Source organism: Hemicordylus capensis, chromosome 4 (genome assembly GCF_027244095.1).
Source record: "Hemicordylus capensis ecotype Gifberg chromosome 4, rHemCap1.1.pri, whole genome shotgun sequence".
Classification (NCBI taxonomy): Eukaryota; Metazoa; Chordata; class Lepidosauria; order Squamata; family Cordylidae; genus Hemicordylus; species Hemicordylus capensis.
The window spans coordinates 152,885,165-152,896,242 of NC_069660.1; the positions used below are offsets into that span (position 1 = coordinate 152,885,165).

Here is an 11,078-nt window from a genome sequence, read left to right on the forward strand (position 1 = left end):
ACACACACACACACACATAAATAAGCCACTTTGGGAACTTTCATTGAAAAGCAGTATATATTCTTTGTATTTGTACAAAGTGAGGAGGCCTTGCTTACTCACAATTAAGTTCTAATTCATTCAGTAGGAGTTACCCCTGGATAAATACATACAGCCAATGTTTTAGTGTAGAGGTTCTCAGCTTTGAGTTCCCAGATGTTGTTGGACTACAACTCCCATGACAGAAGGCCATTGTGTGGGGGGTATGATGGGAGTTGTAGTCCAACAATGGCCGAGGACCCGTCTTATTGCAGTGCTTGCTGCTTCAGCTTGCTTTATTCCCAGACTGTTTTCTAAGGCCACCAGTTCTACACTGCCCTAGATGCGTCACTGACGTATGTCACAGCCAAGCCTATCAGTGCCAGATGGAGCTCCTTTTTAGAAAAAAAGAAAAGAAAAAAGCCAAAAGCCTTCCAGTGCAAGCCAGATAAACCACTGACCTTTGCTACATTCAAAAAGCAATTTGAAACCAGCGATCGTCTACCCCTGACCTGGCAGCCTCTTCAAAGCCAGCCCAGGACCTCTGTGGATCTTTCAATATTTATTCATTATAAAAGCAAATTGAGCACGTAGGTCTCTGTGAGAATTTCATCAACCCCACTACCTAAAATCCAACCCAGCTGGTATAGCACAAGGTCAGTGTGGACTTCACCTCTTCACTGAACTTGGAGCAACCCTCCCCTATCCTGGTTTTGATGACTGGGCACAGAAAAAGCTTCACTAAGGGCCAGTTGAAATATTATCTGCAGAAGCAAGTGCTAGAGCTTTTCCTGGACCATAGCACTGGACCTTGGAGACCCTGTTCAGCCACAAAGCTCACCGACTGCCACTCATTTTCACCCTATCCTCCCTCACAGGATTCTCTTTGCAAGGATAAAATGGGGCGAAGGAAACCATGTGTGCTACCCTGGGCTCCTTGGAGGATGTGTAGGATGCAATGTTTCGTGCCCTCTTCCTCATCACAAGAAAGGAAAAATTGAATGAGTGGGACAGAGTACAGCCCTGCAAGACAATATATTTGACCCAACAGGAAACAACAAATCCATGAAACAGTCTTGAAGGTCAATGTCTATGACACAAACATATATGTAAATATACAATATATAGGACAAATCCCAAACCATACATGAAACCAGCATATACAATAATGGCAAAGATGGAACAACTGGCAAATATAAATGTTCAAAGTCCAATCTTCACAGCTAGAATACACAACATGAAAAATACTTCAAAGCTGGAGATGGCAAAAATCTTCATTCTTCACAAGTGTGAGATGTATAAATTCCTAAACAGGCGTCCTGGGTTATTTTCACCAATTTCGAAAACAATCTTCCTCAGAAGTGTGTCATATCTTCTATCCGGAACAGCCTTGCTCTGTCAAACCGTAACAAATATCTGCACGAGCATGCTTGCTTGACTCAAGGTCAAGGTCATATATATTGACCTTCAAGACTGTCTCACGGATTTGTTGTTTCCTGTTTGGTCAGATATATTGTCCTGCAGGGCTGTTTTATGGAGTTTTTGTTTCTCGTTTGGTTTTTGGTCCGTGATTCCCCATATGGTATTGTACCCAATATATCTGACCAGCAGTGTTCCCTCTAAGGCATGCTCATGTGCACGTGCTCACACATTTTTTGATGTCTGCTCAGTTAATTTTAGATCCCACTCAGGTTGAATCAGGAAGGCCCCATTCTGAATGCAGGTGCGCACACACTGCCTTGATGCTCCCACCAAGAACAAAACTCATGCTGCACAGAGATGAATTAAATTAGAGGGACCACTGATGACCAACTCTGGCTGAATCATGTCAGCACGCATCTTTTCCCCACCTGGCCTGCTGCCCCATTGCCACATAATTGTGTGTGGCAACAAGAGGTGGAACAGTCAAACTTTTTTCCACACACAAGCTGAATACTAAAAATCATGTGTAAATGGCAGTTCACACATTTTGCCTCCCATGAGATAATGCAATGGCAGGACAGTGCAGCAGGTAGGGAGGAGATATGCCTGCCCATGCTCCTCCCCACATGATTTGGTGGGGCTGGTCAGACATATCATCCATTCTGGTCCACTAGGTACATATACCTCTGTGCATGAATACTAGTAGAGGAGAATATGGGGTTCTCTTCTGCCAGTATTCTGGGGAGAATGTAGAAGTACACATGTCCTTGAAACAGGCCATGGTTGTCAACCTCTTGATTTTGCATAAATCGATAAATATCATACCTATGAATAGTATCTATGAAATTAGATTTCACGGCTGTGCATCTAAAATTATATTAAAAAGAGGGTCAGTGGGTTATGCGTGTCATGTAGGAGTGATGCACCAGGTGGGTCTGTTCTGCAGACGTGTGATTAGCTAAAATGCAACTAGAGCCAGAGAGCAGAACGTGAGCAAACAAGTAAGGAGGTGAAAAGGTAGACTGCAGATTTCCCCAAGATCCCTCACTAGAGGGCGCTGAGCTGACACTGGCTAAGCTAGAAGGCTTCACCATTCCACTTTACCTTGTAAACAACATTTGAATAGCTCTAGGAGAAAGAAGGAAAAAAACGTGGGAGGCAAAATGAATACTGAATAAGGCAGCTCTCCTAGAAACCTAGCACAGCAATCTCCCCCCCCCCGCCCCCACTGTGAAATGCCTCTGTTCTGACATGAGGATGAAATAACAAGGAAACCAAGGGTAAAACTGAGCCCGAGGGTAAAAGCTGAGCCCATCTGGAATTTCCTTAGGTTGGGGCCTGTGGAAAGTGCAATTTACAACAAATAACTGGCAACGTGAAAAACTCCTGATAGTTTGGATAAGCAAAGGCCAGGGTTCCTCTTCCTATAACAAGCTGTTTAGAAGGGGGGATTTCTGGAGGGGCAACTTATCATGCAGGAGCGAAAAAAGCTGCATCTGCCCAAATTCCCTCTCCTATTAAAGGCACAGGAGCCCAGTTGCTCTATGTATGTCTTCAGTGGTACAAAGCCGGAGTTGGAGGACCAAAAGTTTTTTAAAGAGGCAAATCTTAGGATAATGCACTATTCAGCAGATGCTTTCCCTTCTCACCCTTCTACCATTAGCTCCATTCAGAGTATGAGGTCGTTCTCATGACCTCACGCTGCCTTCCCTGGCAGACCAGCATCATGGTCTTTGCCTTGGCCGCACTACGTGCCCACACAAGCAGTGGTGGCACAGCGAAGACAAATGCTGGGAGCAGGAGGACTTCCCCCTCCCCCATCCCAGAATGCCCCACACCACGAGTGCTCTTTCCCACTGGCTCACTGCCGGAAATGGTGGCAGGCCAGTTGGAAGCCTTTTTACCCAGGGGCAATCATTCAAACCATCGCCTACCAAGGTAAGACACCACAGGTTCATCTGACCTTGGTAAAATGTGGGGTAAAAAAGTTGGGCTACCCTCTTCTAGAGCAGCCGGGAGCCCTCCTCTCCCAATGACACGAGCTGCCTTGTGTCGTGAGAACAGCCTCATTATGTTGTTCATGTGTACAGGTGTCTATAGACACACACACAGTTCTGTGTGAATGACTGTGCATTCATTTAATAAGGGAACCTAGGTTCGGGCACTTTCAAATGCAGCATACAGAAGGAAGTATGCTACTGTATGCATGCTGAATGTAACGTGTGAACAGGGTTAATGTGCCGAGAGAAATGCAATACCTGCCTCCCTCAGAGTTCTTAGAGCAGGCCTGCTCAACTTAGCCCCTCCCAGCTATTTTTGGACTACAACTCCCATAATCCCCAGCCACAATGGCCAATGGCCAGGGATTGTGGGAGTTGTAGGCCGACATCTGCAGGAGGGCCAAAGGTGAGCAGCCCTGTCTTAAAGAGACAGGAGAACCCTCATCTCTAGGATTGTGGTCGGACCACTTCTATGTGTGCAGCAAGTTATACTGAGCACATACTGAGCACAACATACAAAGGTAGTGCAGGGGGCAAGTGCTTCTACGAAACAAGCACACACTTCAACTGCCCCCTATTGCTGGATGCCTGTGGTTATTTGAAGGAAAGGCACTTCTCACATGCTCGCCCCTCCTAGAAAATCACTTTACCCTTTCTGTGACCTCACCCATTTTTTCTGCATCTGCAATTGACAATATAGCCGGTTAACAGTGGGCACTGGTCCATTGCCTAGACCACAGCTGCACAACTTCAGCCCTCCAGCTATTGCTGGACTACAACTCCCATCATCCCTGTTTGTTGGCCACTGTGGCTGGGGATGACAGGAGTGGTGGTTTAATAACAGTGGGAGGGCCAAAGGTGTGCAGCCCTGGTCTAGACTCTTAATCTTGGCTCTCCATTGAGATCCTATTTCTGGTGCTGACTCGCTGATAGGATCATCAGACGCACTTCTGTGTAGGAACTAGCTGTGTAGGAATTTAGCAAATGCAGCTTGTCCTGCAGAGGGTGATTGGAATAACCCTTTAAAAAAATGGTGTCACCTCTGCTGGACAAGTTGCACCTGCTCAAATGCTGGCTGACAACCCTTCCATGCAACTAGTACCAGTGCAGGGGCCCTCTCCTCTCCAGTGCACTCTAGTTCCTCCTCTACCCAGACTCATGACTGTAGTGCATGAACAGGCCTACTCACTCTCTCATGAAATGTGCATACAGGTATGAATGGCATTACCATACAGCTGTATAGGGAGCTGCCTTCTACTGAGTCAGACCATTGGTCCAACTAGTTCAGTGTTGCCCAAACAGACTGGCAGCAGCTTCTTCACATTTGCAGGCAGGAGTCTCTCTCAGCCCTATCTTGGAGATGCCAGGGAGGGAACTTGGAACCTTCTGCATGCAAGCAGGCAGATGCTCTTTCCAGAATGGCCCCATCCCCCAGGGGAATATATTCAGTGCTCACATGTAGTCTCCCATTCAAATGCAAACCAGGGTGGACCCTGCTTAGCAAAGGAGACAATTCATGCTTGCTACCACAAGAACAGGTTGGTGGGGGAGTGCTCTCTTTCTATGCTAGCTGGAGTGGAGTCCAACAACTTTTAATAGCAGATGTCTCATTTGTTAACACAAGTAAATACAAATCAGATGCAGCAAAGTCAATGTCATCAAAGATTCAGAAAGGATAATTAACATGGATTCCCAAGTCACTTGCATAAACCGCCCAGAGACACATGTTTTGGGCAGTATAGAAATGTAATAATAAATAAAATAAACAAACATCTTCACTCTCAGTCTCTTCATCTGTATCAATAAATAAGCCCTCTCATGATAGCTTGCCCATCCAACAACCTCATGATTGCTGGTTTTTTGTGGGAAAAGGCCCTACGAAGTTTGACTATATACATAATCAAATTAATCATAAATACTGTATGGTCCCCAATCCTTATTTTTTGTGGTGTGTTTTGTGCCAGTTTCTGAGGTCATATTAATTAACATGTACTCCAGATAATTAAAACAATTTGTTCTTCCCCTCCCTCCCTCAACCCCAATCCAATTTCTCCCCTAGTTGAATTAGGTTCATGTGACCAGATATGAACTTGTGTGAATAATAGGAGTTTGTCTCTACTGTGAAATAACCAACCACTTTAGATGACCCCAAAACTTGGCACCAATCAAAGTACAGTTTGATCAATCCTAAGGACTAAGAGAGTTGAAGAAGAGACAGTGTGAGGTCAGGGAGGTGGAGTGAATGGAATACATCCCAAGAACCAGAGATTGCACTAGTGTAAGCATAAGAACTGTGTTGCTCAGTCAGATGAAAGATCCACCTTGTCTAACATCCAGAAGCAAGGCATGAAGGTGCTAACAATTCAGATATACTCAATATATTCCTCTGAAAATGGATTTTCCATTAAGTTCCATTTAGTTCTTATAGATATTGCTAGATCTAGCCTCCATAAATTGGCCTAACCCTTTACAAGAAGCCTAAGTCATCACCACATTTTATGGTAGTGAATTTCTCAAATCAGCAGAGCATTTCTGTTTCATCTATCTTCAGTCATTGCTCTATACAATGTATTTCTGAGAAAACATGCCTTGGATTGAATTGTGCCCATGACTAGTGCAATACTTGGGAACACATTGAATTACGGAGTTTGCATCTAATATATTGGTCATCACAGAGGTTACTGCTGTTGTTTCCTACATCTTTAGGATTATGAGATTAACAACAACAACAACTAGCTGGGCCGGGCACAGAGCATCTGCACCTCTAGTTCTCCCCCACTCCTCAGTTTTCCCTCTGTTCTCAGCCCGCCCCCCACCGCCATTTTCATTCCCTGCCCACCCGCTGCCGTTTTCTTCCCCTGCCCACCTGCCACCACCATTTTCTTCCCCCACCGCCATTTTCTCCCCCCTCCTTTCCTGCAAGCCTGTCTGCTGGTGCCGCCACTTTCCTCTCTCCCTGCAGACAGCTTGCTCGTGAACTCTCGTGAGAGCTGCCACACATGGGATTAGTGATGGGTACACCTTAGAGAGATAGAGATAGAGAGATGATATGTTAGAGGAAGAAAAAAGCATTTGGATGGGATTAAAAAGCTAGTTCTGATGTTTTTACCTTCCTTTCTTAAGCCATGCTGCAGAGGCTGTGAAAATGCACATTTCATCAATAGTTTTTTTCCTCCCTTTTAAAATAGCAAATCATTGCATTACTATAGCTACCAGGTGCTCTCTAAGCTCTTCCTCCCTCCCTGAACTCCATACTGGATGGCAATCTACTGGCTGAAGCACCAGGATGCTGTGTGTCTGATGGATGTTCATGGCAAGATGACCTCTAAATATTCAATAACAACTTAGGTTAAAAATATAAGAACAGCCCTGCTGGATCAGACCCAAGGCCTATCTAGTCCAGCATCCTGTTTCACATAGTGGCCCACCAGATGCTTCTGGGAAGTCCACAGGCAAGAGCTGAGGGCACAGGTTCTGCAATGCATCTGTTTACTCCATGCGACAAACCATATAAGAGTTTCACTCCCAGTACCATGTGCTACTATTATGTTGTATCTCTGCAGATAGGCAACTATGCAGCTAAAGTAACTACAAGGTAACTTTATTAAATGAGAGCCAAAGTGTAACACAGCTATTTAGTCAAAGTTCAAGCTCAAAAACCTGATCTATATATACTGGGGAATTAGGTGGTAAAATCAACTGTACCACTTTCTAATCAATTGTGCTAGAGAATCATGCCTTGCCTTTGAATGTTTTCCTATATTAAAATTCCCTGCAAAAAGGAAACAGAGAAAGAAAGAAAGAAAGAAAGAAAGAAAGAAAGAAAGAAAATCTAATCTAGCCCATTCCTTGTATTCTTCTATTTCAAGGATTTATTTTTTTACTGTAAGAGTCTATAAAAAGGCACCCCCACCCCCCCAAAAAACCAAACCCCAGAGAGCAAAGTGGTAGAGTCAGCCTCCTAATTCTGCTGCTTATATAGACCAGGCCTAACCAACAACATGCAGGTCACCATGATAAGCCCTCTTCAGGTATTATAAATCTGGGTACAGCGAACTCAGGTAGAAGGGGAATGGGAACACACTGGCTTGTCATGGTTCTCTGTTCCAAAGTGCTCCCTGACTGTTCAAGAATGTAGGAAAAGAGCAATCCTGTTCAGCCAGGAAAAAACCTGCCTCTGAAGACAAGTACTGGACATGGAGAGAGCAGGAGGTGTGGCTATCTATGCACCTCTCAGTGCAAAGAGGTATGATCTTGTGGTAGCAAGCATGACTTGTCCCGTTAGCTAAGCAGGGTCTACCTTGGTTGCATATGAATGGGAGACTAGAAGTGTGAGCACTGTAAGAAATTCCCCTCAGGGGATGGAGCCGCTCTGGGAAGAGCAGAAGGTTCCAAGTTCCCTCCCTGGCTTCTCCAAGATAGGGCTGAGAGAGATTCTTGCATGCAACCTTGAAGAAGCCGCTGCCAGTCTGTGAAGACAACACTGAGCTAGATGGACCTATGGTCTGACTCAGTATATGGCAGCTTCCTATGTTCCTATGGTTAGCCAGTGTGCTTCTGTTACCCCGCTACACAGGTACGTTGTACTCAGAATGGTACAGCAGAGCTTCAGTTTACCCTAATTCTATGAGGCTCTTCCCACGATTACTGAGAAGAGCCTCTAGGGGGCTAGTGGGGAGAGTGGGCTTAGCCTGCTCTCCCCACACACGAGCAGCAGTCTGCTCTGGGCGGCTGCTCACACAACTGCTGGCTCCGTCACGGAGCCAGCCGGGGCTGGGGAGTTTGGGGGCTGTGCAGCCCCCAGAAGTTCCAGCATGTCCTGCGCAAGCACGCAGGGCATGCTGGAGGGACCCCTGAGCCAGGAGGCTGCTTTTCAGCCTCCCAGTCGGGGGTCTACCCATGAGTAGCCATGGCGCGGAGGCGTGCTGCGGCAACTCACGAGCAAAAAAATCGGGTTTGCAGAGCGCTTGCTCCACAAACCCGGTTTAAGGGGAAGGTTACTTCAGGGGTTAACCGCATGGAGGCTACCGTTCAGAGGCTCAGGCGAAATCGGGCTAGGCTCTCCTAGCCTCATTTCTCCTGATCGTCGGAATAGCCTCTTTGTCTAGTTACAATTTGTGACTCCCAGGCCTGATACTGTAGTATCAGGCTGGGCCTGTGACAGTAGTCCAATATTATTCTCCTCATGTTGCAGGTTCAGAACTGAGGTTGAGCTATCTGGGTTGCAGCATAAAGCCACCTACTGTGAGTTTGCAGCTGAGGCAAGACTTGAACTGGTGGTGACCTCCCAGCTCATGTAGCTTAAAGTGTTAAATTTCCTTAAGTTCAGCAGAACTGCACTGTGCATCCAGACAATTTTCTGAGCTACTCTTTGTCCCTGCAATTACATCTCCTCTGAAGTAAAGTCTCTGTCACACATTATCAGTTTCCCAAAGCCCCTGGATGGAGTTTGTGGCTCATCTGAGATTTGACCTCATCTCCCTCCCACCCAAGTACCAGCCCAATGCTGTGCCCACATGTACTGTGGCTGCCATTGCCATTTCAAGGGGCTGATTCAAAGGCCGTAGCAGCCTGTATAACTCCCCATAATAATTCATAGTGACTTTCTTCCCATAAAATTGTTTCAGCAGAGTTTTCATTCCAGAGTATCTTAATAGTTCTCCAGTAGTGAAAGGTAAGTTAAAATGCCAATTTTATTTCATTCCAATTTGTGTGAGGAGGGACAATAATAGGTGTATGCATAAATACATGCATCTGCCCTGTGACTTACAGTACAATGCAGAACAATTAAAGTGGTGCGGAAGGCATTTCATATCACACACTATCAAATCTACTAAGTTCATCACATAAAATTCATTTAATATGGAAAGAGAACACTAGGGGAAAAGTTGTGGAGGACCATCTAAATGTGTTCAAGGAATAAAAAAGTATTCAGAGTAGTACAATTTTTTTTTAGCTGGTATAAGATAGTACTGAGCTCTCTGAGCCCAGAAGTCCACAGTTCAAATGTCACCTCAGTCATTAAACTCACTCATTTATCAGCCGCAGTTCCCCATCTGCAATAAAGTTTAATACAGGCCTTCCTTGCAGTTGTAAGGCTACTGAAGCAATTCTTATTTTACTTATTTGATTTTTAAACTGGTTATCAAACATCTGTTTATTGCGTCCACATTTCACATTTTTGGTTGACAATTAAGTCCCCACCACCACCACCACCAAAACCCTCCTCATAAAAAACCCTCCTCGTATTTCAGACACGTCATCCAGGCACTCCTGACAGCAATAACACTGAACAAACGAGCCCACACCACCACCACCCCCCCCGATTTCAGCATCAGTTGTGAAACTGGCCAAAGAGTTGACTCCACCTCCCCACCGTGGAACCGGTTTACGACGCTAATAGTGTTGAATGTAGTGGCACGCACGTTCATCATCAGCGTTTAGGCGGGAGGGGGAGGGTTGAGCGGCGGTTTCCGGCCTCTTAGCTCGGACCTCGGAGCGGCAACTGTGAAGACAGTCCGTTTCGGACTGTTATGCGTGCAAATTACATAAAGGCAGCTCCTGATGTAAACATCTCGGAAGACGCCGAAGAACCGTCCCTGTACTTACTTTCCAGGAACTCTTTCAGGAGCGGGGGCGGGACGCGGGAGGGAACACCCCGATCTGCTCAGCGTGTGGCACTGCAGCTTGCAACATCTCTCTCGGCCGCTGGCTCTGGTGAGGTTGCTTCTGCCTTGCAAAAACAAAAGGGAGGCGAAAGGAAAGGGCAGGAAGGAGGAGGCCTCTCGAAGAAAAGCACAATTCAAGCCTGCCATATTAAAGGCTGCAATGCTGTGGGCCACCCCCCGCGAAGGAGCAAGCCCCCCTGGCTACGGTACGGCAGCATCAATCGTAAACACAATCCTTTCAGCCAAGTAGTTCAGCCCCATTGAAGTTAACGGACTTACCTTCCCAGGCTGCAAGGAGAACAGGGAAAGGAAAGGAGCGGGGTGCTTTAGAGAGGGAGGGGGAGATGCAGGCCATGTTTGTAGGATGTGTCGAAGAGCCAAAGACTACAGCCGAATTGGTGCTTAAACATTTCACTTCAGATCAACCCCACGTTTGGACTCGCTGGAGTCTCAGTACTGCACCTCACTAACAAAGGAGTAACAATTTCAGACACACCCAGTGAAAAATCATGCCTTCACCCCGATCCCATGCACTTTTACTCCAAAGAGAGCCCGCGCGTCACAGCTCAGTGCACCAAACGTGCTCAGCATTACAGCCCGATTCCATGCCCTGTTACGCAAAAGTAAGTCCTGCTGAGTTCAATGGGGTTACTCTCGCGTAAGTGTTCATGTAGGACTCCCATTCTTCATTGATTCACACGCACGTCTTGCACATTTTGAGTCGGCATGTGCGGTTTAACGTCCCTGCGTGCCCCTTTCTGTGCCGCCTCAGCAGCAGTATTAAAACTCTGCCTTCTGCTACTGCCCCTGCACGGAGCTTGTTGTTTTTCTCCGTCCTTCTGGAGAAGCCCCCCCCCCCCGAAAGGACCAGCAAGAGAGGATTCTTGTTTCCCTCCTCCCTCCTTCCTTTCCTTGCTGCTTTCACTGCCTGCCTCCCTCTTTCTCTGTTGCCCAATGGCTGGGAGCCATG

At 46.3% G+C, this 11,078-nt stretch overlaps 1 protein-coding gene across 9 annotated transcripts in view; it reads right to left on the reverse strand.

Moving 5' to 3' along the window:
- The window catches only part of RGSL1 (regulator of G protein signaling like 1), a 218,724-nt gene that overhangs the window by 70,950 nt on the left and 136,696 nt on the right, over window positions 1–11,078 (reverse strand). Inside the window, exon 2 of one of the 9 annotated variants that reach the window (XM_053250710.1) lies at window positions 10,050–10,169. The exons of 6 other annotated variants lie outside the window; for them this stretch is intronic. The gene's annotated coding sequence lies outside the window, so the exon portion shown is untranslated. Of the gene's footprint in view, window positions 1–10,049; window positions 10,962–11,078 lie in introns of those variants that run through there. 2 more of the 9 variants (XM_053250709.1, XM_053250708.1) reach the window with 2 other exon arrangements.